The sequence below is a fragment of the Balaenoptera physalus genome (assembly GCF_965194825.1).
Source record: "Balaenoptera physalus genome assembly, chromosome: 2".
Lineage (NCBI taxonomy): Eukaryota > Metazoa > Chordata > Mammalia > Artiodactyla > Balaenopteridae > Balaenoptera > Balaenoptera physalus.
Window position 1 is genome coordinate 64,330,251 of NC_138883.1, and position 26,640 is coordinate 64,356,890.

Sequence of the window (26,640 nt, forward strand, 5' to 3'; positions counted from 1 at the left end):
GCATTGGGTCTTCGTTGCTGCACACAGTCTTTCTCTAGTTGCAGCGGGCGGGGGCTACTCTTCATTGTGGTGCGCAGGCTTCTCATTGCAGTGGCTTCTCTTGTTGTGGAGCACGGGCTGTAGGTGCACAGGCTTCAGTAGTTGCAGCACGTGGGCTCAGTAGTTGCAGCATGCGGGCCCTAGAGCATGCGGGCTTCAGTAGTTGCGGTGCGTGGGCTCAGTAGTTGCTGTGCATGTGCTCTAGGGTGCGTGGGCTTCAGTAATTGTGGCGTGTGGGTTCAGTAGTTGTGGCTTGTGGGCTCTAGCGCGCAGGCTCAGTAGTTGTGGGGCATGGGCTTAGTTGCTCTGTGGCATGTGAGATCTTCCTGAAGCAGGGATTGAACCCATGTCCCCTGCATTGGCAGGCGGATTCTTAACCACTGCTCCACCAGGGAAGTCCGCCTGTTTTCTTCTAGAAGTTTTATGATCAGGTCTTACATTTAAGTCTTTAATCCATTTTGAGTTTATTTCTGTATATGGTGTGAGAAAATAGTCCAGTTTGATTCTTTTGCATGCAGCTGTCCAGTTTTCCCAATACCAGTTACTAAAGAGGCTGTCTTTTCCCCATTGTATATTCTTGCCTCCTTTGTTGTAGATTAATTGACCATATAAATGCGGGTTTATTTCTGGGCTCTCTATTCTGTTCCATTGATTTACATGTCTGGTTTTGTGCCAGTATCATATTGTTTGGATTACTGCAGTTTTGTAGCATAGTTTGAAATTGGGGATTGTGATAACTCCAGCCTTGTTCTTCTTTCCCCAGATTAATTTGGCTATTTGGGGTCTTTTGTGTTTTCATACAAAGTTTAGAATTATTTGCTCTAGTTCTGTGAAAAATGCCTTTAGAATTTTGATAGGGATTGCATCAAATCTGTAGATTGCCTTGGGTAGTATGGTCATTTTAACAATTTTAATTCTTCCAATCCATGAGCATGGTATATTTTTCTATTTGTGTTGTCTTCAATTTCTTTCATCAATGTCTTTGGTTAGATTCATTTCTAGGTATTTTATTATTTTTGATGCAATTGTAAATGGGATTGTTTTCTTAGTTTCCCTTTCTGATAGTTTGTTATTAGCATATAGAAATGCAACAGATTTCTGTGTATTAACATTGTAACCTGAGTTTTACTGAATTAATTTTTTAGTTCTAATTTTTTTGTAGTGTTTTTGCGATTTTCTATATATAGTATCATGTCATCTGCAAACAATGACAGTTTTACTTCTTTTCCAATTTGAATTTCTTTTATTTCTTTTTTTTGTCTGTTTGCTGTGGTCTAAGATCATTCTTAATGTAAAATACTAAAGGCATCCCCATTAAAGCCAGGAACAAGGTAGGAATGACTACTGTCACCATTATGTTTAATTTTGTATATTCTAGAAAATGCATTAAGACAAGAAAAATAAATAGAAGTTATAATTTTTAGAAAGGGAAAATAGAAAATTCTTATTATTTACAGTTAGAGTAATTGTCTATTCTAAAAACCATGACTATTAGCTGAAAAACTATTAAAACTAGTAATAGAGTTTACAGAGGTGACCACTAACAAAATCTTTTCCATGGGCTTAGTTGTATGTTAATAAGAAATGTAAAGGACCTTTATGATGTTATAATGAGAAACCTAGCCATATTTTGATACTGTTTAACTTCTGACAGCTTTTAAGCCTTACCTGTCCCTCTTCCCTTTATGCCAGACATCTGGGCAAGTTGATAAGAAAGTGCATCCTCGTTTGGCGCTGGTGGGAGACTGTCCCTTTTCCCGTATGGGAATACACATCCTAGGCTACCCCACCCCTCTCCAAACACGGTAAAAACCCAGACTTGTTTCCTTTCCTTGTTCTCTCAAGTAATTTTGGGCCTGCTTAAGAGCCCTACCATATGCTCTCCCCCTACCAAGACCTCAATTATGTGAGCAATAAACCTGTTCATACCCTCTTGATGTGTGGCATCATAGTCTTGACACTGGAACTGAACTTTGGGTGGGGATACCTCCTACTTTTTTATATATAACAGATATATAGCAGACATAAAAAGACTGAGATGAATACTAATAGCTAGCATTTACTAATACTTACTATATTTTTACATACTGTTTTCAGAGCAGTGAGTCATTTAATCTTTACAACAACCCTATGAGGTAGGTGATATTATTTTCATTTTATAGATGAGGAAGTAGAGGGCAGAAGTTAGGTATTCTGCACTAGATCACGCAGTTGTTCAAAGCTGAGGTCAGGATCTAAATCCAGAAGTCTGGTTCCAGAGCCCTCTCTAAGCCACTGTATGGGAGATATATTTTACTCTATTAGCCATCCCATGTGTGGCTTAATATTTTAAATGAAAAACCACACCAATAAGTCTACCCCACGGTGCCTACAACATGCATTAATTTTCTCTTGGTGTATGGTTTGGCATTTTTGCATTTAACTGTTGATTTGTGATGTGTTTTTAAAATCTGGCATGCCAAACCAGACTTTGAAGATGAAATGGAGGCACAGCATGTTAAAGTAAACTTGCTTAAGAGTCACACATCCATGAAGAGGCAAAGCCAGCATCTGCCTCTATTACCTTTCTGATTTAATAATTGACATTCACATAGTGCTTCATAACTAAGAAAGCATGTTATATAATTTCATTTGATAATCTCAACAATTGTGGAAAGGTAAACTAGTAGAGGTATAAATCCCCCATTGTCCAGATGAGGAAACTGAGACCCAGAGAGGTTATATAATTAATCCAAGATGACACACATGTTAAATGTGTGGAGCAAGACCAAAATGTGGCCTTTGTTATCACATTTTTCATTGTATCAGGCTGGTTTCTGTGTTGACGGTACTCCTAGACATGTGCTTATATGTGGAGAGGCCTGGGGTACCACATTTTCTTCCAAATGTGAATGATCCAAACTGGAGTTTCCTAGGAACCTGAATCTGATCTGTAGGTGCTCCTTTGGCTTCTGGAAAGCACCAAGCTCTGATAATAACGTCTGAGAGTGGTCAAAGTCTCAGTAGGTGCTTTATTAATCTGTTACTTCTAATCCTGGTGTGGGAACTAGGGGATACCTTGCTAGGGATGACAAATGCCAAGGGAGATATGGCAGAGTCTCCCAGAGATGGCTGCAACATTATCTCCCACTCCACCTGGTCTTCTGCAATGTGACTTTGCCATTCTCCCATCAAGAGATGCAGTCTGGGAACTTCCCCAGTGGCACAGTGGTTAAGAATCCACCTGCCAATGCAGGGGACAGGGGTTCAATCCCTGGTCTAGGAAGATCCCACATGCTGTGAAGCAACTGAGCCCATGCACCACAACTACTGAGCCTGCACTCTAGAGCCCGCGAGCCACAACTACTGAGGCCCATGCGCCCTTGAGCCCATGCGTTGCAACTACTGAGCCCATGCGCCGCAACTACTGAAGCCCGTGAGCTCTAGGGTCCGCATACTGCAACTACTGAGCCTGCATGCTGCAACTACTGAAGCCCGCGCGCCTAGAGCCTGTGCTCCACAACAAGAGAAGCACCGCAATGAGAAGCGCACACACCACAACCAAGAGTAGCCCCTGCTCGCCGCAACTAGAGAAAGCCCGCACAGAGAAGCAACGAAGACCCCAATGCAGCCAAAAAAAAAAAAAAAAAAAAAGATACAGTCTGTTTCTCCATTCCCTCGAATCTGGACAGGCCCTGTTTCTGCTTTGACCAGTAGGACATGGCAGAGGTGATGCTGTGCCATTTCCAGGCGTAGCCCTTAACTGACCCAGCAGCTTCTGCTTCCTGCCTCTTGGAAACCAGACAACGTGTAATAAAAGCACCTATCCTGAGACCGCAGTGCTGTGAGAGCCCTCAGACATGTAGAAAGGTGTTGGAGTTTGAGACACCAAGTGGAGAGAGAGAGAAGCCAAGGAGCATTGAGGCGTCAGACGTGTAGTGAAGAAGCCATCTTGGAAGTGGATTCTCCAACCCTAGCTGCCTGGATGTAGCACAGATGAACTGCCCCAGGCAAGACCTTCTTGAATTTCTGATTCATAAAATTGTGAGCAAAAGAAAAGGATTGCTTGAAGCCACTAAGTACTGGAGTGGAGTGGTTTGTTATGCAGCCAGGGATGACTAAAACAGAAGTAACTTTAGGCTGTTCCTGGTTCTACACCCTGAGCAGTCAACAACAGCAGGCGTAGCTCTCCTGTCTGCGTGGAGTTACTTTTCATTTAGCAGAATGGACCACAGTGGGAGTAACTGGTCACTGATGATCATTTTCAGCTCTTAGGTGCTTAGGTCTTTAAGCGTGGTCTGTTTTATCATTAGGACAAGATAATAATCGGAGAATTTACTTATACATATCTGAGCTAAAATTTCATGATGCATTTTGAGCAAGAGGAAAATGATAATTCAAGTATGTGATTACATTTGCCTAGCTTTTTGCAGTTTCCAAAGTGCTTTTTCATGTCTATCTCCTCTTTCGATCTTCCGAATGAGTCTGAGATAGATAGAAGAGGTTTTATTATTTCCATTTTTTTCGTAAGGAAATAGAGGCTCCAAAAGGTTATTTGACTTGCCTAAAGCCATGTGGATAGGTTCGGAGGTAAGGCTAGAATCCAGATGTCTTCACTCACAGCCCATTTCTACGCCAGCAGCCAACCAGCCTGTGAGATGGGCAAAACAGAGAATGGATTGTGGGGGGGTCATGCCTCTAGCTAATGTTTTAACCATTACGGTAGGTGTATGTTCAATGAAACTTGCTTGTTTCCAAGACAACTGGATTCAAAGGAAAAAACCTCGATTGCTCGAGAAGAGGCAGATTCACTGTCATTTCCATCCCTTTGAAGAATTGCACATTTTGATGGGCAAAGTGCCAGAAGTAATTAAACCAGATAGCTCCACAGAGCCCTGATGGAGCAAGAAAGCAGAAGAAAAGAAACATGTTTTTATGTATATAAATGTGGGTGGTGTTTCTGCTGTGAGAGTCTTTCAACAGAAATCATGACAATCCAGGAAAATCCAGGGATCAACACTCTATAGAGAATAACAACAATCTGGAAAGAAAAAGAAGAGAGCATCTTGAAATGGAGAGATGGGGAAGTGGGGGGAGGAAAGAGGAAGAGATGGACAAGGGAGAGGAGCAGTTCTGGCCCCTCAGTCTTTTCCCTGGTCCCCAGGGGAAGAAGCAGTGGACGAAGCAGTCAGATTTTACCATGAATTCCCTAAGTTGAGTCTAATGGCTCGAAGCATTCATTTTGTCTTTATTTGCTTTTCTTGTGAGGTATCCACTTGGCTCTAATGTCCCATTTTTGCTGTGGAGATCAAGAGATTTGGAACAGAGCAGACATGGAATACATTCTTCTGTACTGGCTGCATGCCAGATTTTATTATAATTTTTTGTTAGCTTATTATGGGATGGAAAATTTGGTCTCTCAGGCATGTGAGAGGGAGGAGGCTCTTTTTTTATTGAGGTATAGTTGATGTACAATATTATATAAGTTACAGGTGTACAACCTAGTAATTCACAATTTTTAGAGGTTATACTCCATGCATAGTTATCATAAAATATTGGCTATGTTCCTTGTGTTGTATAATATATCCTTGTAGCTTATTTATTTTGTATATAACAGTTTGTACTTCTTAATCCTCTATCCCTATCAAGGAGGAGGTGCTTTTGCTTTCTTCTATTCTGGTCTTTGATTTGTTCAGCATTTATTGAGCTGTTATTCTATAAAAGGCCCTGCTCTAAGAATTGGGGATTCAGAAATGAGTAGGGCACACCATTTAGTGGCTCATATTTAATGTACCCACTTGCCTGGTCTTCATAGCTAAATAATGAAAGTGCCATAGCCCTGTTGTGAGCTACAAAGTGATTGTCCAATACGTGGTTTTTAGGCAACATTCATTTATTCATGTAATCAACAAATAATTATTACCTCTTAGTAAGAGTCAGATGCTCTGCTATGTGTTGGAGTTTCAAAAAAATGAACAAAAGCAACATGTACAACAAAGAATTAGTATCCAGAATTTATGAAGAACTCTATAAATTAATAAGAACAGATAAACCAACAGACAAATGAGTAAATGATATAAACATGGGATTCACAGAAGGGAAAAACATAAAAGGCTAAAGAACATTTGAGAAGATGTTCACCCTCACTAAGCTAGTGAGGAAAAGCAAATTAAAATCACCACAAGATACTACTTTATTTTTATCTTCTAGTGTGGCAAAAATGAAGTTTATTAATATCCAGCGTTGTTGAGTTGTGGGGAAAGGACTACTTTGCTGCACTTCTGGTGGGAATGCTAAATGATTTCTGACTTTGGAGGGCAATTTGACAGTGTCTATTAAAATTGTTTCTATCAAGAACGATTGGAAACAATCTAAATGTCCCCAGAGTGGATATATAGGACATGGTATATTCAGATGGTGAAATATTGCACAGAGGAAAGAGTTAGAGCTACCCATATCAACTTGGATTGATCTCAAAAATATAGAGTGAAAAGAGCAAGCTGCAGAGTTTTATGTATTTTATGACCACTTACGTGAAAAAAAACCCCTACAAAAATTAATACTATGTATTTACTATGGCATAGCTAAACAGCCTAGTAAAGATACATGTCAGATTATAGTAGAGGTTATCTCTTGGTTTTTGGTGGGGGAAAGGATTGAAGAGGTCCAGGGGACTTCATCTATATTTGTAATATTATATATTTTAGGCAAATAAATCATATATACATATAATTTATTTGTTAACAATTAACTAAAGGGAAACAGTGTACAGAACACAATTCTTGTCTTGGAGGAACTTTTGACTAATGGCCTTATCCATGGGGCAAACCTGGGATTAGAACTCAGGTCTCCAATTTTCTAGTACAATGATCTGTCTCTTGGATGTATGATAAATTTAACCACCTGACTTGCTTTCTGCAAAGTGAGACCTTTTCCAGTTGGCATAAAAGTTAAGACATTTTATTTCTTTCTTTGTGTGTGGGAGATGGATTTTTCATTAAAAAATTTTTTTTTATTAAAAAATGAATAGATGTCAAGAATATTTATCATTTATGTGTAAGGTATAGAGACTCATTAACCTACCACTCAGTTGAAGGAATAGAAGACATGCATTTTTCAAAATGGAAATGGTGAGAATATTTGGACTCTCCCATCAGAGACAAAACCTGAAGGGCTTTGATGATTTCACAAGCACCATTCCCACAACTCCCTAGCAGCCAAATAAATTAAACAAATGGCCCTATTTGGAAAATTGGAATCTTCTCGTCTGTGTGTGCTAAATTGCTATGCAGTGATTTACTTGGGCTGTTCCTAGAGGGTGAGAAGTCACACAAAGCTCTGAGAGATGTGTCCAGAGGTAAAAAGAGTGTCCAAGTGTATTTAGCAAATGATGCTGCAAACCATGCAAAATATATGGCACGAAGGAAGAAAAACGTGCATTTGCTGTCTGGGAAGTAATTGAACATTTATAGTTTGGGAATAGCTAGTTCAGAGCTGGAAGAAGTGAGAGTCTTGTTTCAGTCAATGAAAGAATCAGTGTTCTTTGGAACTCAGTGGGGACGTAAAAGGAATTTACCCATCTAAGTAGTCCAATTTTGAGATTCCTCAAGTCTTTGAGGAGTGATTTAAGCAGGAACTAGTTAAGATTGTATCCAAAATGCAGAGAGAGAGAGAGACAGAGAGACAGAGAGAGAGAGAGAGACAGCCCCACTCCCCCACTTCCATAGACACATATGTGCAGGGGGTGAGAGGGGAGGGTGAGGAGGACAGAGACAGAGGGAATCAGTGGAGTTTAAGGCCGCAGTCTTCCATGCTCTTTAAGATATTGGGGGCCACAAGCTTTTATACACATGGCGTAAAAGTCTTATAGTAACATGTTGCCTTTACAAAATGACAGACATTTATTCCAAATGAAGGATAGAAAATTGCTTGGTAGTGTAAGAGATCAGAACTAAAAAGGGACGATGAATGAGTCCCCAGAAGCCCCTGACAGCCATTTGGGGTCTCCAGAAGCCATTGCTTCCTAAAGTCCCAATTCCCTCTTTGCAGACAGTGCCGGAGCCCTCAGCTCCTTCTCTCACCACAGCCTGAAGCGCTGACAGAATACAGGATGTAGTATTTGGGGCGTAGTCACACACAAAACTGATGTATTGTTTATCTGAAATTCAAATTTAACTGGGTGTATTTTTATTTTCTAAATCTGGCAACTTGATGTTTGTGAAATATGCTTGCCCTTTTTCCTTCCCCAATTCCTTTTTTAATTCTGATCAGCAAAGTTCTCCAACCCCCAAAGACCCCTCACTGCTTTAGAAGGGCCTGTGTTAGGTAATAATTTTCCTTCTTCAGGAGCCATAGTCTAATTCTAGGGAGGGAAAGAATGTACCATTCCCATTTCTACCTACACTGAGACCTTTTCCCCCTTCTGCTTTAAGACCATCCCACCATCTCAGAGAATTTCTACTGCGTACTAGCCAAGAAGGTCTTTCCCTTCAATGTCTTCACAGAGTGGAGAGATTGGAATGGATCTCATTGTACAAGAATGTTCAGGATTAAGAAAGAATATAATCTTACCTCTAAATCCTACGGTGTCTGGAGGCGCGTGGCAGGAAGAGTCTGTTATTAGAAAGAGCATAAGCTTACTTGTAGCCAATCACAAACACACTTGAAGTTCAGAAGATGGGCAGGCATTTCTTTACTGTTGCCATTGGGCTGTTCTCTCATCCAAGCATAGTTAGCCTTGGAGGAAATCTAATAAAAAGCCCCTTCCACTTTGTTTGCCCTCCTTGTAGTTGAAGCCAGGGAGACCTCTTACTTTTCCAGCCCTGGGAGGGCGATAGAGGGCCATCACCTCATCTAGCGAGGAGGATCTGAGCCAGGGGTTGGCAAATTACAAATTGTAGGGCAAATCCTGCTTACTGCCTGTTTTTCTACAGCTAATAAGTTAAGAATGGGTTTTACGTTTAAAAATGGTTAAAACAATCCAATGAAGAATAATATTAAGTGACATGTGGAAATTACACAAAATTCAAATTTCAGTGTTCATAGTTTTATTGGAACATAGCCATACTCGTTCTTTTATGTATTGTCTATGGCCGCTTTCATGCTATAAGGGCAGAGTTGACTATTTCAACAAAGGCCATGTGGCCCACAAAGCTTAAAATATTCACGATCAGGCACTTTTTGTATAAAGTTTCCTGACCCCTGATTTAAGCAATAAACTTTTCCTACTAATAGTAGCTGCCCCTCTGAGAGTGTAACTTTCAAGTATATCTACTTTCTAGGTTACAAGATCCCCTTCCTACCAGGAATGGATCATTTAGTAGTATTTTGGTTGCCAGGGACAAAAACCCAACCCAAAGTGCCCTTGCAGTTGTGTGGAAGCTGCCGGCAGTGTGACTGCTCTAACAGTGCATTCATGTTGATATGGAAACTTTCTTTTGGATTAGAAATACATTAACATTATCAAAACATTTTCACATGATCTAGATTTCCCTCTGTCTCCTGACCTGCCTTCCAATGTGTGACCTTTGTCCTTTATTCCTTCTCCAGAGCTTCTCCTATTAGTAACCCAATGGCTATAGTAGTTTCAGACTTGACAGCCTCACTTTACACTGGTTCCCAACTTTTGTCACATCATGGCAAACACAGAAAATGTTATTTGTACAGCATATTGAGATAGACTATGGAGATTCGTGAGTGTCTGCATAGGGCTTGGTGAACAAATCTGTTATATATTTTTGTAATTATCATACGAAAAAAATCAAAAGTATTAGGGAAGATATCAAATATAAGACTTGTATTGATATAAGTGTTACAAATAAAATCTTTCCAGAAATTTAATAAATAAATTCTCATTTGCTTTAAATGAGAAGCTTGATTAAAATTAACATTTTAATTTCATATTTTATATTTGAAGTGGTTACATGCAATTCCTAACCAAGGCTTTAAAAATCATGATCTCTTCAATTATGAGAGTTACTTGACAAAAAATTTGCTTACACAATTAAGTGATAAAACATTAAAAAATTTTTTAAACAACCTTTTTAACACAGCTTAAATTATGTTTACAAGATTTGACAGTTCTTTTATTTTTGTTGACAACTGCATTATTAAAATATCTTATAATTGTAATGGACTTTTAATCCAATAGAACTTTTGCGTATCAACTGCATACATGGTTTGAGCAATCACTTGCCGGTAACTTGGACACTACTAAAATGGCACATAAGCCACAAGTGGGGAGAAATAGCTCATTATATATACAAAGACAGAGATTTGGGGCCACTGCCTGAAGTGTGTCTCTGAGGAGCCTCCCCCCCGTCTCCCAGCCCCGACAGTGACCCTCACTGCCCAGCTGCATCATGGGCTGCATGCTGCAGTCCCTAGACATCTGGAACATGAAATTCCCTAGTAGCTGCAAAAGCCCCATGTTCACTGTGACAGAGGTGTGCTTTGCAGTGAATGTGTGCTCTGTAGATGGCCGGGGTAGAGCACTTCCTTGGTTGTACTCAGCGCATCTTATCAGGTGATGAGGCGTAGACGGTGCTCATTGAGACTGCTGCCTGCAGGGACCGTGTAGCATGCCATTGGATTCTGCTCAACTCTGGCCACTTGCTAGGGAGCACCAGATGAGGCTATCTGAGGATAGGGCTGACCTGCCTGTGGGCATGGGTCACCCCACATACCCTCTTGTCACCTCCAGGGCCGAGGGGATCAATATCTTGTAGAGTATCTATAACCCATTTGTGGCATACCGATGAGCTCTGGCTGGGAAGCTCTGCCTTCACAGATGGCACTGCAGTGTTTCCTGAACAATTGAAGGAGGTGATTCAGGAGAAAATTACCTTAGGGAACAAAGTTTAACTACCGTGAACCTGGGTTGTTTTGGAAATGGATTTTTCCATCACTTTCGTTTACTTCTTTGTTTTTGTTGTTGTCAGCTATGCCTTACGTATATATGTATGTATGTACGTTACTGATTGCACCAAGGATTACGATATACCTCCTTAACTTGTCACAGTCTGCCTTCAATTAATATTATTCTACTTTACATAAATGTAAGACTCTTACAGTAGTAAGCTTCCATTTATCTCCCTCCCATCATTCGTGTTTTTGTTGTATTACATTTTACTTCTACACCTGTAATAGACACCACAATACATTGTTACTTTTGTTTTATACAATTAATTGTCTTTTTAAAAAAGCAGCTTAATTGAGATATAAATTCACATACCATAAAATTCACCCATGTAAAGTACATGGTTCATTGATTTTTGGTGTATTACATGATTACTTTAAAAAATTGTGGTAAAACATATATAACAAAATTTGCCATTTTAACTTTTTTTTTTTTTTTTTGCCGCATGGCTTGCAAAAAAAGTTAGTTCCCTGACCAGGGGTTGAACCCAGGCCATGGCAGTGAAAGCCCAGAATCCTAACCATTAGGCCACCAGGGAACTTAACTGTTTTTAAATGTACATTTCAGTGGCATTAATTACATTCAAAATATTGTGCAACCATCAGCACTATCTGTTTCTAAAACTTTTTTGTTATCCCAAACAGAAACTCTGTGGCTATTAAGCAGTAGCTCCCTATACCCTGCTTCCTACAGCCCCTGGTAACTTCTAGTTGTTCTTTTTCTATGGATTTGCCTAAGTATCTCATATAAGAGGAATCATACAAATTTGTCCTTTTGGGTCTGGCTTATCTCACTTAGCATAATGTTTTCAAGATTCATCCATGTTGTAGTATGTATGAGAATTTCATTTTCTTTTAAAGCTAAATAATATTCCATCGTATATATATATAACACATTTTCTTTATCCATTCATCTGTTGATGGACTAGTTAATTATCTTTCTTTTTAAAATTTATTTATTTTTGGCTGCATTGGGTCTTCATTGTTGCACACAGGCTTTCTCTAGTTGCGGCGAGCAAAGGCTACTCTTTGTTGCGGTGCTTGAGCTTCTCATTGTGGTGGCTTCTCTTGTTGCAGAGCACGGGCTCTAGGCATGTGGGCTTCAGTAGTTGTGGCACGCGGGCTAAGTAGTTGTGGCTCGCGGGCTCTAGAGCGCAGGCTCAGTAGCTGTGGCTACTACTAAGCACGGGCTTAGTTGCTCCGCGGCATGTAGGATCTTCCTGGACCAGGGCTCGAACCTGTGTCCCCTGCATTGGCAGGCAGATTCTTAACCACTGTGCCACCAGGCAAGTTCTGACTAGTTAATTATCTTTTAAGGAAATTAAGAAACAAGAAAAAAATGCTCCTTGTATATTTACCCATGTGTTTTTTATTTGTGAAACTTTTCATTTGTTTACATATAACCAAATTTTTATCTGGTGTAATTCCTTTCATCCTCAAGAATGTCATTTTAATATTTCTAAATGCAGCACATATCTTCTGGGGACAAATTCTCCCAAATTTGAAAATATCTTGATATTTTTCCTTCATTTTGGAAAGATATTTTTGCAGGATATAGAATTCTAGGTTGACAGTTTTTACTTTGAGCACTTTAGAAATGTCATTCCATTGTCTTCTATAGTCCACCTTTTCTGATGATAAGTCAGTAGTAATCTTTATTGTTTTTCTCTTATATGTAATGTATCTTCTTTTCTCTAGCTGCTTAAAATTTTTTGTCTTTCACTTTGTTTTTCACCTGTTTGCTGGGATGTGAATAGGTATTGTTTTCTTTGTTTTTATTCTGCTTGGAGTCTGTAGAACTTATTGGATCTGTGGGTCAATATATTGTTTTTTTTTTTTTTTTTAACATCTTTATTGAAGTATAATTGCCTTACAATGGTGTGTTAGCTTCTGCTTTATAACAAAGTGAATCAGTTATACATATACAATATGTTCCCATTTCTCTTCCCTCTTGCATCTCCCTCCCTCCCACCCTCCCCATCCCATCCCTCTAGATGGTCACAAAGCACCGAGCTGATCTCCCTGTGCTATGCGGCTGCTTCCCACTAGTTATCTATTTTACATTTGGTAGTGTATATATGTCCATGACACTCTCTTACCCTGTCACATCTCACCCCACCCCCTCCCCATATCCTCAAGTCCATTCTCTAGTAGGTCTGTGTCTTTATTCCCGTCTTGCCACTAGGTTCTTCATGGCCTCTTTTTTTTTTTTTTTTTTTTCCCCTTAGATTCCGTATATATGTGTTAGCATACTGTATTTGTTTTTCTCTTTCTGACTTACTTCACTCTGTATGACAGACTCTAACTCCATCCACCTCATTACAAATACCTCCATTTCATTTCTTTTTATGGCTGAGTAATATTCCATTGTATATATGTGCCACATCTTCTTTATCCATTCATCTGTCGATGGACATTTAGATTGCTTCCATGTCCTGGCTATTGTAAATAGAGCTGCAATGAACATTTTGGTACATGACTCTTTTTGACCTATGGTTTTCTCAGGGTATATGCCCAGTAGTGGGATTGCTGGGTCGTATGGTAGTTCTATTTGTAGTTTTTTAAGGAACCTCCATACTGTTCTCCATAGTGGCTGTATCAATTTACATTCCCACCAACAGTGCAAGAGTGTTCCCTTTCCTCCACACCCTCTCCAGCATTTATTGTTTCTAGATTTTTTGATGATGGCCATTCTGACCGGTGTGAGATGATATCTCATTGTAGTTTTGATTTGCATTTCTCTAATGATTAATGATGTTGAGCATTCTTTCATGTGTCTGTAGGCCATCTGTATATCTTCTTTGGAGAAATGTCTATTTAGGTCTTCGGCCCATTTTTGGATTGGGTTATTCGTTTTTTTGTTATTGAGCTGCATGAGCTGCTTGTAAATCTTGGAGATTAATCCTTTGTCAGTTGCTTCATTTGCAAATATTTTCTCCCATTCTGATGGTTGTCTTTTGGTCTTGTTTATGGTTTCCTTTGCTGTGCAAAAGCTTTTAAGTTTCATTAGGTCCCATTTGTTTATTTGTGTTCTTATTTCCATTTCTCTGGGAGCTGGGTCAAAAAGAATCTTGCTGTGATGTATGTCATAGAGTGTTCTGCCTATGTTTTCCTCTAAGAGTTTGATAGTGTCTGCCCTTACACTTAGGTCTTTAATCCATTTTGAGTTTTTTTTTGTGCATGGTGTCAGGGAGTGTTCTATTTTCATACTTTTACATGTACCTGTCCAATTTTCCCAGCACCACTTATTGAAGAGGCTGTCTTTTCTCCACTGTATATGCTTGCCTCCTTTATCAAAAATAAGGTGCCCATATGTGTGTGGGTTTATCTCTGGGCTTTCTATCCTGTTCCATTGATCTATATTTCTGTTTTTGTGCCAGTACCAAACTGTCTTGATTACTGAAGCTTTGTAATATAGTCTGAAGTCAGGGAGCCTGATTCCCCCAGCTCCATTTTTCGTTCTCAAGATTGCTTTGGCTATTCGGGGTCTTTTGTGTTTCCATACAAATTGTGAAATTTTTTGTTCTAGTTCTGTGAAAAATGCCAGTGGTAGTTTGATAGGGATTGCATTGAATCTGTAGATTGCTTTGGGTAGTAGAGTCATTTTCACAATGTTGATTCTTCCAATCCAGGAACATGGTATATCTCTCCATCTATTTGTATCATCTTTAATTTCTTTCATCAGTGTCTTATAATTTTCTGCATACAGGTCTTTTGTCTCCTTAGGTAGGTTTATTCCTAGATATTTTATTCTTTTTGTTGCAATGGTAAATGGGAGTGTTTTCTTAATTTCACTTTCAGATTTTTCGTCATTAGTGTATAGAAATGCAAGAGATTTCTGTGCATTAATTTTGTATCCTGCTACTTTACCAAATTCATTGATTAGCTCTAGGAGTTTTCTGGTAGCATCTTTAGGATTCTCTATGTATAGTATCATGTCATCTGCAAATAGTGACAGCTTTACTTCTTCTTTTCCGATTTGGATTCCTTTTATTTCTTTGTCTTCTCTGATTGCTGTGGCTAACACTTCCAAAACTATGTTGAATAATAGTGGTGAGAGTGGGCAACCTTGTCTTGTTCCTGATCTTAGTGGAAATGGTTTCAGTTTTTCACCATTGAGGACAATGTTGGCTGTGGGTTTGTCATATATGGCCTTTATTATGTTGAGGAAAGTTCTCTCTATGCCTACTTTCTGCAGGGCTTTTATCATAAATGGGTGTTGAATTTTGTCGAAAGCTTTCTCTGCATCTATTGAGATGATCATATGGTTTTTCTCCTTCAGTTTGTTAATATGATGTATCACATTGATTGATTTGCGTATATTGAAGAATCCTTGCATTCCTGGGATAAACCCCACTTGATCATGGTGTATGATCCTTTTAATGTGCTGTTGGATTCTGTTTGCTAGTATTTTGTTGAGGATTTTTGCATCTATGTTCATCAGTGATATTGGCCTGTAGTTTTCTTTCTTTGTGACATCTTTGTCTGGTTTTGGTATCAGGGTGATGGTGGCCTCGTAGAATGAGTTTGGGAGTGTTCCTCCCTCTGCAATATTTTGGAAGAGTTTGAGAAGGATAGGTGTTAGCTCTTCTCTAAATGTTTGATAGAATTCACCTGTGAAGCCATCTGGTCCTGGGCTTTTGTTTGTTGGAAGGTTTTTAATCACAGTTTCAATTTCAGTGCTTGTGATTGGTCTGTTCATATTTTCTATTTCTTCCTGGTTCAGTCTTGGCAGTTTGTGCATTTCTAAGAATCTGTCCATTTCTTCCAGGTTGTCCATTTTATTGGCATAGAGTTGCTTGTAGTAATCTCTCATGATTTTTTGTATTTCTGCAGTGTCAGTGGTTACTTCTCCTTTTTCATTTCTAATTCTATTGATCTGAGTCTTCTCCCTTTTTCTCTTGATGAGTCTGGCTAATGGTTTATCAATTTTGTTTATCTTCTCAAAGAACCAGCTTTTAGTTTCATTGATTTTTGCTATTGTTTCCTTCATTTCTTTTTCATTTATTTCTGACCTGATCTTTATAATTTCTTTCCTTCTGCTGGCTTTGGGGTTTTTTTGTTCTTCTTTCTCTAATTGCTTTAGGTGCAAGGTTAGGTTGTTTATTCGAGATGTTTCCTGTTTCTTGAGGTAGGCTTGTATTGCTATAAACTTCCCTCTTAGCACTGCTTTTGCTGCGTCCCATAGGTTTTGGGTCGTCGTATCTCCATTGTCATTTGTTTCTAGGTATTTTTTGATTTCCCCTTTGATTTCTTCAGTGATCACTTCGTTATTAAGTAATGTATTGTGTAGCCTCCATGTGTTTGTATTTTTTACAGGTCTTTTCCTGTAATTGATATCTAGTCTCATAGCGTTGTGGTCGGAAAAGATACTTGATACGATTTCAATTTTCTTAAATTTACCAAGGCTTGATTTGTGACCCAAGATATGATCTATCCTGGAGAATGTTCCATGAGCACTTGAGAAAAATGTGTATTCTGTTGTTTTTGGATGGAATGTCCTATAAATATCAATTAAGTCTATCTTGTTTAATGTATCATTTAAAGCTTGTGTTTCCTTATTTATTTTCATTTTGGATGATCTGTCCATTGGTGAGAGTGGGGTGTTAAAGTCCCCTACTATGATTGTGTTGCTGTCGATTTCCCCTTTTATGGCTGTTAGTATTTGCCTTATGTATTGAGGTGCTCCTATGTTGGGTGCATAAATATTTACAATTGTTATACCTTCCTCTTGTATCGATCCCTTGATCATTATATAGTGTCCTTCTTTGTCTCTTGTAATAGTCTTTATTTTAAAGTCTATTTTGTCTGATATGAGAATTGCTACTCCAGCTTTCTTTTGATTTCCATTTGCATGGAATATCTTTTTCCATCCCCTCACTTTCAGTCTATATGTGTCTCTAGGTCTGAAGTGGGTCTCTTGTAGACAGCATATATATGGGTCTTGTTTTTGTATCCATTCAGCCAGCCTGTGTCTTTTGGTGGGAGCATTTAATCCATTTACATTCAAGGTAATTATCGATATGTATGTTCCTATTCCCATTTTCTTAAATGTTTTGGGTTTGTTATTGTAGGTGTTTTCCTTCTCTTGTGTTTCTTGCCTAGAGAAGTTCCTTTAGCATTTGTTGTAAAGCTGGTTTGGTGGTGCTGAACTCTCTCAGCTTTTGCTTGTCTGTAAAGGTTTTAATTTCTCCATCGAATCTGAATGAGATCCTTGCTGGGTAGTGTAATCTTGGTTGCAGGTTTTTCTCCTTCATCACTTTAAGTATATCCTGCCACTCCCTTCTGGCTTGCAGAGTTTCTGCTGAAAGATCAGATGTTAACCTTATGGGGATTCCCTTGTGTGTTATTTGTTTTTTTTCCCTTGCTGCCTTTAATATGTTTTCCTTATATTTAATTTTTGATAGTTTGATTAATATGTGTCTTGGTGTGTTTCTCCTTGGGTTTATCCTGTATGGGACTCTCTGTGCTTCCAGGACTTGATTAACTATTTCCTTTCCCATATTAGGGAAGTTTTCAACTATAATCTCTTCAAATATCTTCTCAGTCCCTTTCTTTTTCTCTTCTTCTTCTGGGACCCCTATAATTCGAATGTTGGCGCGTTTAATGTTGTCCCAGAGGTCTCTGAGACTGTCCTCAGTTCTTTTCATTCTTTTTTCTTTATCCTGCTCTGCAGTAGTTATTTCCACCATTTTATCTTCCAGGTCACTTATCCTTTCTTCTGCCTCATTTATTCTGCTATTGATCCCATCTAGAGTATTTTTAATTTCATTTATTGTGGTTTTCATCATTGCTTGGTTCCTCTTTAGTTCTTCTACGTCCTTGTTAAATGTTTCTTGCATTTTGTCTATTCTATTTCCAAGATTTTGGATCATCCTTACTATCATTATTCTGAATTCTTTTTCAGGTAGACTACCTATTTCCTCTTCATTTGTTAAGTCTGGTATGTTCTGACCCTGCTCCTTCATCTGCTGTGTGTTTTTCTGTCGTCTCATTTTGCTTATCTTACTGTGTTTGGGGTCTCCTTTTCACAGGCTGCAGGTTCGTAGTTCCTGTTGTTTTTGGTATCTGTCCCCAGTGGCTAAGGTTGGTTCAGTGGGTTGTGTAGGCTTCCTGGTGGAGGGAACTAGTGCCTGAGCTCTGGTGGATGAGGTTGGCTCTTGTCTTTCTGGTGGGCACGTCCACGTCTGGTGGTGTATTTTGGGGTGTCTGTGGCCTTATTATGATTTTAGGCAGCCTCTCTGCTAATGGATGGGGCTGTGTTCCTGTCTTGCTAGTTGTTTGGCATATGGTGTCCAGCACTGTAGCTTGTTGGTCGTTGAGTGAAGCTGGGTCTTGATGTTGAGATGGAGATCTCTGAGAGATTTTTGCCGTTTGGTATTACGTGAAGCTGGGAGGTCTCTTGTGGACCAGTGTCCTGAAGTTGGCTCTCCCACTTCAGAGGCACGGCCCTGATGCCTGGCTGGAGTACCAAGAGCCTTTCATCCACACGGCTCAGAGTAAAAGGGAGAAAAAATAGAAAGAAAGAAAGAAAGAAAGAAAGAGGCTATAATATAGTGAAGTAAAATAAAGCTATTGTAAAGCAAAGCTATACAGACAAAATCGCACCCAGAAGCATATACATATACACTCACAAATAAAGGAAAAGGGGAAAAATTAATATATCCTGCTCCCAAAGTTCACCTCCTGAATTTGGGATGATTCGTTGTCTATTCAGGTATTCACCAGATGCAGGCACATCAAGTTGTTTGTGGAGTTTTAATCCGCTGCTTCTAAGGTTGCTGGGAGAGATTTCCCCTTATCTTCCCTGTTCGCACAGTTCCTGGGGTTCAGCTTTGGATTTGGACCCGCCTCTGCGTGTAGGTCGCCTGAGGGCGTCTATTCCCCGCACAGACAGGACGGGGTTAAAGGAGCAGCTGCTTCGGGGGCTCTGGCTCCCTCAGGCCGCGGGGAGGGAGGTGTACAGAGGAGGCGGGGTGAGCCTGCGGCGGCCGAGGCCGGCGTGACGTTGCACCAGCCTGAGGCGGGCAGTGCGTTCTCCCGGGGAACTTGTCCCCGGATCACGGGACCCTGGCAGTGGCGGGCTGCACAGGCTCCCGGGAGGGGCGATGTGGAGAGTGACTTGTGCTCACACACAGGCTTTTTGGAGGCGGCAGCAGCAGCCCCAGCGTCTCACGCCCGTCTCTGGGGTCCGTGCTGATCGCCGCGGCTCACGCCTTTCTCTGGAGTTCGTTTAGGCGGCACTCTGAATCCCCTCTCCTTGCGCGCCGCGAAACAAAGAGGCAAGAAAAAGTCTCTTGCCTCTTCGGCAGCTGCAGACTTTTTCCCGGACTCCCTACCAGCCAGCTGTGGTGCGCTAACCCCTTCAGGCTGTGTTCACGCCGCCAGCCCCAGTCCTCTCCCTGCGATCCAACCGAAACCGACACCCGAGCCTCAGCTCCCAGCCCCGCCCGCCGAGCAGACAAGCCTCTCGGGCTGGTGAGTGCTGCTCGGCGCCGAGCCTCTGTGCGGGAGTCTCTCCGTTTTTTCCTCTGCGCCCCTGTTGCTGTGGGGTCTGCGGTGATCGCCGCGGCTCGCGCCCTTCTCTGGAGTTCGTTTAGGCGGCGCTCTGAATCCCCTCTCCTTGCGCGCCGCGAAACAAAGAGGCAAGAAAAAGTCCCTTGCCTCTTCGGCAGCTGCAGACTTTTTCCCGGTCTCCCTCCCAGCCAGCTGTTGTGCACTAATCCCTTCAGGCTGTGTTCACGCTGCCAGCCTCAGTCCTCTCCCTGTGATCCGACCGAAGCCGAGCCTCAGCTCCCAGCCCCGCCCGCCCCGGCGGGGGAGCAGACAAGCCTCTCGGGCTGGAGAGTGCTGCTCGGCGCCGATCCTCTGTGCGGGAATCTCTCCGTTTTTCCCTCTGCGCCCCTGTTGCTGTGGGATCCGCGTTGGTAGCTGCGGCTCGCGCCCGTCTCTGAAGTTCGTTTAGGCAGCGCTCTGAATCCCCTCTCCTCGCGCACCCGGAAACAAAGAGGGAAGAAAAAGTCTCCTGCCTCTTCGGCAGCTGCAGACTTTTTCCCGGACTCCCTCTTGGCTAGCTGTGGTGCACTAACGCCTTCAGTCTGTGTTCACGCCGCCAACCCCAGTCCTCTCCCTGCGATCCGACCGAAGCCCGAGCCTCAGCTCCCAGCCCCGCCCGCCCCGGCGGGTGAGCAGACAAGCCTCTCGGGCTGGAGAGTGCTGCTCGGCGCCGAGCCTCCGTGCGGGAACCTCTCCGCTTTGCCCTCCGCACCCCTGTGGCTGCGCTCTCCTCCGTGGCTCCGAAGCTTCCCCCCTCTGCCACCCGCAGTCTCCGCCCGCGAAGGGGCTTCCTAGTGCGTGGAAATCTTTCCTCCTTCACGGCTCCCTCCCACTAGTGCAGGTGCCGTCCCTATTCTTTTGTCTCTGTTATTTCTTTTTTCTTTTGCCCTACCCAAGTACGGGGGGAGTTTCTTGCCTTTTTGGAGGTCGGACGTTTTCTGCCAGCGTTCAGTGGGTGTTCTGTAGGAGCAGTTCCACGTGTAGATGTATTTCTACTGTATCTGTGGGAAGGAAGGTGATCTCCGCGTCTTACTCTTCCGCCATCTTCCCGAGGACCCCAATATATTGTTTTTATCAAGTTTGGAGAATTATATCTTCATTATATTATTTCATTGCATTACTCAAATATATTTCATTATATTACCCCATTCTCTTTGCTCTCTTTTCATGACTCTAATAACAAGTATGTTGGACTACTTGATACTGTCACTGAAGCTCTGTTGATACTTTTAAGCTTTCTTTTTCTCTGTGCTTCAATTTGTAGTCTCTATTGCTGCATCTTTAAGTTCATTGACCTTTTCTTCTATAGTGACCAATATGCTGAAAAATTCACCCAGTGAATTATTCATTTCAAATATTGTATTTTCCAGTTTTTGACTTTCCATCGTTTTATTCAATAGTTTCTATTTATCTACTGAGATCATCCACTGGTTCACTTGTTATGTCCATCTTCACCTTTAAATTCTTGAACATATTTGAAGTAGTTGTTTTATTTAATTTATTTTTTTAAATTTTATTTATTTTTTGGTTTGGTTTTTATTGAGGTATATAGTACAATATATATATGTTTCAGGTGTACAACATAGTGATTCACAATTTTTAAAGGTTATACTCCGTTTATAGTTATTTATAAAATATTGGCTGTATTACCTGTGTTGTACAATATATCCTTGTACCTTATTTATTTTATACACACGAGTTTGTACCTCTTAATCCCTTAACCCTGTCTTGCCCCTTTCACCTTCCATCTCCCCACTGGTACACTAGTTTGTTCTCTATATCTGTGAGTCTTTTTGTTATATTCACTAGTTTTACTTTTTAGATTCCACATTTAAGTGATATCTGACTTATTTCACTTAGCATAATTACTCTCTAGGTCCATCCATGTTGTTGCAAATGGCAAAATTTCATTCTTTTTTATGGCTGAGTAATATTCCATTATATATATATATATATATATATATATATATATATATATATATATATATATATATATGCGCCACATCTTCTTTATCCATTCATTTGTTGGTGGACATTTAGGTTGCTTCCATTGGCAATTGTAAATAATGCTGCTATGAACATTGGGGTGCATGTATCTTTTCGAATTAGTGTTTTTATTTTTTTCAGATATATACCCAGAAGTGGAATTGCTGGGTTATATGGTAGTTCTATTTTTAATTTCCTGAGGAACCTCCATACTGTTTTCCACAGTGGCTGCACCAATTTACATTCCCACCAACAGTGTATGAAGGGTCCTTTTTCTCCACATCCTCTCCAACGTTTATTATTTGTGTTCTTTTTGATAATAGTCATTCTGACAGGTGTGAGGTGATATTTCTTTGTGGTTTTAACTTGCATTTCTCTGATGATTAACAGTGTTGAGCATTTTTTCATGTGCCTATTGGCCATCTATGTCTTCTTTAGTAAAATGTCTCTTCAGATTGAGGTAGTTGTTTTAAAGTCCTTGTTGGCTAATTCCAATATCTGTGTTATCCCTGGGTCTATTTCTATTGCCTCCACCCTATGCACTTATGGAAAGGACACATCCATGATACAGCTACCTTTCAAAATTCTGAACAGGAGTCAAAGCACAAATCAACTATCCTGGGATCTTCAAACTTAAGTTAGATTCCATAACTCCCTCTGATCCCCTCTGATACTCATGTCTAACTTTCTAATCTTTCTTAACCCCCTTTCCAAACTTTCCTTCCTTAATTTAACTCAACTCAAAGGGTTTTTTTCTGTTTGTTTGTTTTTGTTTTTTCTTCAGTCTGGAATGAAGGGCTGGAGCAGAAAGTGGAAAAACTTGACTCAGCTAGAGCTCATTGACTCCTAGCCATCATCAGTGTTTTACCTGTAATAAGGCTTTTTGAACTTAGAAGTTGAGAATTTAGTGTATTGGTCCTCTGACCTCAGCATGCTAACTAATACCGCCCTCACTACTTCATACCCCTAAGGATGGCAGTCAATTCAAACAGGTTAGAAGTGTGAGGTGGGGGAGGGGCAAGATGGGGTAAATACTACTTTGCCACACATTTTTTTCAATGAGATCATTGTCGTGTTAACCAGAGTTTTGCCAATGATAGAAATGTGTTACACGTTCAATGTGTGGTACTGACTGTAGACCTCTGGGAGTGCACAGCTATATTTTAGATAATAATTTTTTTTAAACATCTTTATTGGAGTATAATTGCTTTACAATGGTGTGTTAGTTTCTGCTTTATAACAACGTGAATCAGTTATACATATACATATGTTCCCATATCTCTTCCTTCTTGCGTCTCCCTCCCTCCCACCCTCCCTATCCCACCCCTCTAGGTGGTCACAAAGCACTGAGCTGATCTCCCTGTGCTATGCGGCTGCTTCCCACTAGCTATCTATTTTACATTTGGTAGTGTATATATGTCCATGCCACTCTCTCACCCTGTCACATCTTACCCTTCCCCCTCCCCATATCCTCAAGTCCATTCTGTAGTAGGTCTGTGTCTTTATTCCCATCTTGCCACTAGGTTCTTCATGACCTTTTTTTTTTTCCTTAGATTCCATATATATGTGTTAGCATACTGTATTTGTTTTTCTCTTTCTGACTTACTTCACTCTGTATGACAGACTCTAACTCCATCCACCTCACTACAAATACCTCCATTTCGTTTAGATAATAATTTTTAAAGGTTGATTTTCATTTCAAAGGCAATCTAAAATCATTAATATAAGGCTATTTTGGATCCTCTGACCACTACCACCTTATAATAGTACTGATAATTTATTTTGTATATTCATCTGCGTTGGTGATATGGGATTCCTCAGAGTCACAGATTTAATTTTAATGCGGTCCTCAGTTTGGGATTTGTGGTACCCAGGGGTCTGTGGATGTACACTTAAAAGACAATGAGGGGCTTCCCTGGTGACACAGTGGTTAAGAATCTGCCTGCCAATGCAGGGGACAGGGGTTCGAGCCCTGGTCCGGGAAGATCCCACATGCCGCGGAGCAACTAAGTCTGTGTGCCACAACTACTGAGCCTGCGCTCTAGAGCCTGCGAGCCACAACTACTGAGCCCACATGCCACAACTACTGAAGCCCGCGCGCCTAGAGCCTGTGCTCCGCAACAAGAGAAGCCACCGCAATGAGAAGCGTGTGCACCACAACGAAGAGTAGCCTCCACTCACCACAACTGGAGAAAGCCCACGCACAGCAACAAAGACCAAATGCAGCCAAAAATAAATAAATAAAATAAATAAATTTATATTAAAAAAAAAAAGACAATGAGGATTCTTTTTTCTTTAAAAGGAGTTTGTATTTTACATGAATTGAAGAACTCATACTTTTTTTACTTCATATTTTATATTAAGATAGAGGTTGTCAAACTATGGATAAGCCAAATCTGGCCTATGGTCTGTTTTTGTATGGACCACCGGCTAAGAGTGGATTTTACATTTTTAAAAGTTGGAAAAAGAAGAAGAAGAAGAAAAAATATACAACAGAGATTTTATGTTGCCCTCAAAGCCTAAAATATTTACTATCTGGCTTTTTATAGAAAAGTTTGTCAAGCTTTGTGATAAAGGCTGGAGGGGATAAGGAAGGCTCTGTTGTGTGGAATTGTGACTCCAAGTGTTTATATTACGTTTTCTTGGGCTAAATGAAGGTGAGGTGGTACTACAGCCTGTCTTTATCTTTGTGGAGCCTTCACTTATACCCTGATGCAAAGGGTAATTGTTTGGGCCTGGGTGACACATTCCCTTTCTCTGTTGACATGGGCATGGAGGCGTGGACGTCCTCACATGGGCCAGACACATCTGAAGGACCAGTGTAAGTCCTCGAGAGAACATCCCTCCAGCTGAGAAAGGTAGGTCGGAGCAGAGACACCTCTGAGCAGAACACAGCCGCCTTGAGGCAGAGCTCTTCTCTCTTTTCTGCTATTTGCCTGCTGTGTGGACTTGTGTTAGTGAGAAGAGAGAATGTGAATATCATTTCTGCTGGGTGATACTTTGTATCCTCTCCCAGGCTTTCGGGACACTCCTGTGGGATGGTAGCATGTTTTATGTTAGGTGCTGATCGTGAACAACACCATTTATTATCTGTGTGGCTTTTAGACTGTCAGCCTTATTAGGGCAATAAGTGACTGTGGGTCTCCAGAGACTGCAAGTCTTCTCTTTTTGTGTAATGTCCTGGTGAAAAGGGGCTGAAATATAGCTTTCCCCCAGAATTTCTTTATCATCCTTCTGTTCCATATTTAAGTGCTATTATGTGGAAGTCATTCTTCTTAGCAATTTTGAAAGAAAGTTGCTTATGAAGCCACCAAGCAGAGGGTACAACTTGGGTAGAATTGAAATAAGAGAGAGATTGAATTCCAGGTTAAATCTCCAGTCTGTCCCTTGAAATTGAGGCATATAGATGACAAAGCAAATAGAAAACTGTGGGTAAACATGCTGGAATATACAGTGGGTAATGGATATTGAATGATGATCTTGTCATGCATGCTAAACAGATACTTTTATTAGTATAAATTTAATTAGCATCTGGAAATTAACAAGGCTAGAAAGAAGGGCAATGGGTTTTTAAGTGATGGCGATGGATAGGTACCGTTTGCAGCATATAGATAAATGAAGATTTAATTTGTAATACATAATGAGCCAGGTGCCTATAAAATAATTTGTTTTTCAAGTGGCTATCACAGAACAAAAAATGGAGCCATCTGAGGTGTGGCAATGACTATTATTACAGTTTTTCTTTGGTTAAAATCAGTTTTGTAGATGGATATTGATTTGTATTGTCCAAGTTGGATAATGTAAATATTTTCACTGTCTCTATTTGTTCTGTAAGGGATGGTGCATAAAAATAACTTTTGGTTATTTTGGTTTTATCTTTTGCACGTTTACCTTTAGTATGTGTGTGTTGGGTCAGGGTATGCTCCTGGAGGAGAGGGGAATGGACTTCTGTTCCTTCTCTTCTAGAACCTTTTGATGTTTAGAGCATTTCTTTTTTGATGATCTTTTTGGAGGAGGGCCTGAGAAATGAACTTGAGCTAGAGGGTAGAAGAAGGGATCCAGTTCAGTTTGAAAATGGTATCATTTCTATTCTTCCTTTGGTCGTAAACTGTATGGACCTCTCTAAAGCATGAATCGAGGCTGCCCTTTGTATCACGAATGGTACAGAATTGGGGTTGAGGTCCGGTGCTGTGGCAGGAGAACCACTTGGGTTTGGGTTAAAGGCAGAGGCAGTCCCACCAGGAGAGTTTGTTCTCCCGAGAAGGGTAGCCCTTTGTGCTGAGCTCAGCATGCGTGTATAGGCATGGGCATGTAGATTCTCCATGCATTGCAGGAGGTGAGAAGGCAGTGCTGTTTCTCGAGGAATTACTGAAGAGTTAAGTAGCTCAAGAGTTGTGTGGGATACCCATGCAGACAGTGGCTCATACCAAGTGGGTGTATGGCTGTGGCACAGGTCTACAGCGTGGAATCCACTTCAAGCTTCAAGCATCAGCCTTGCAACTAACTGCCTTTCTCTCTCGCTCTCCTCAAAGTTGTGCCCTGTGAGCTGGGGAAGAGTCATCTTGGGCAGAAGTGGAGGACCGGGCTGCAGTGTTTTTGTTTATGCTAAGAATGAATTTGTGTTTCTGTTTTTCATTTTCTTTCTCTTGTTTCTTCCCAAGGAAGTGCATTTTAGTGGTGTATCTGGGAGCGTGTGGGCAGGCCACGCATTCCAGGGAAACTCAGTAATGTGTCCAGGTCTCTAGACTTGGGGAAGGGGGCACAGAAAGCCATCTCACGCAGCCATTCTCAGACCTGACTCTGCAACTAGGCCCCTCCAGGGCCTGAAAAATTCAGTTTCCAGGCCCCACTTCTGGAAATTCTGACTTAGTCATTCTGAGGACCTAGGAATTTATGTTTCAGTAAAAAAAGCACCCTGGTGGGTTCTGTTGGGCAGCTGGGTTTGGGAACCTTGGAGCTAGTATCTCTCCAGCCTGTAAGTGGGAGCAAACTTCAATCTCCCCAGTATGTGGAGACTGTAAATGTCGGATGGCACATACAGTCATGAATTTTGGCATCAGAACCACTTTGCCATCTTTGGGCCCTCATTGTCTCTTTGATCTTTTGAAAGCACAAACTCCAGCCGCCCTCTGCTTCCTGCTCCTGGGAGCCTTACCCATGACC

At 40.9% G+C, this 26,640-nt stretch overlaps 1 protein-coding gene and 1 long non-coding RNA gene across 3 annotated transcripts in view; one reads left to right on the plus strand and one right to left on the minus strand.

Moving 5' to 3' along the window:
• LOC309656113 (uncharacterized protein) overlaps window positions 1-26,640 on the plus strand; it is a 761,916-nt gene that overhangs the window by 74,831 nt on the left and 660,445 nt on the right. The gene's annotated exons all lie outside the window — the stretch shown is intronic.
• Window positions 1-26,640, minus strand: part of LOC309656161 — a 329,878-nt gene that overhangs the window by 64,445 nt on the left and 238,793 nt on the right. The window lies entirely within an intron of this gene.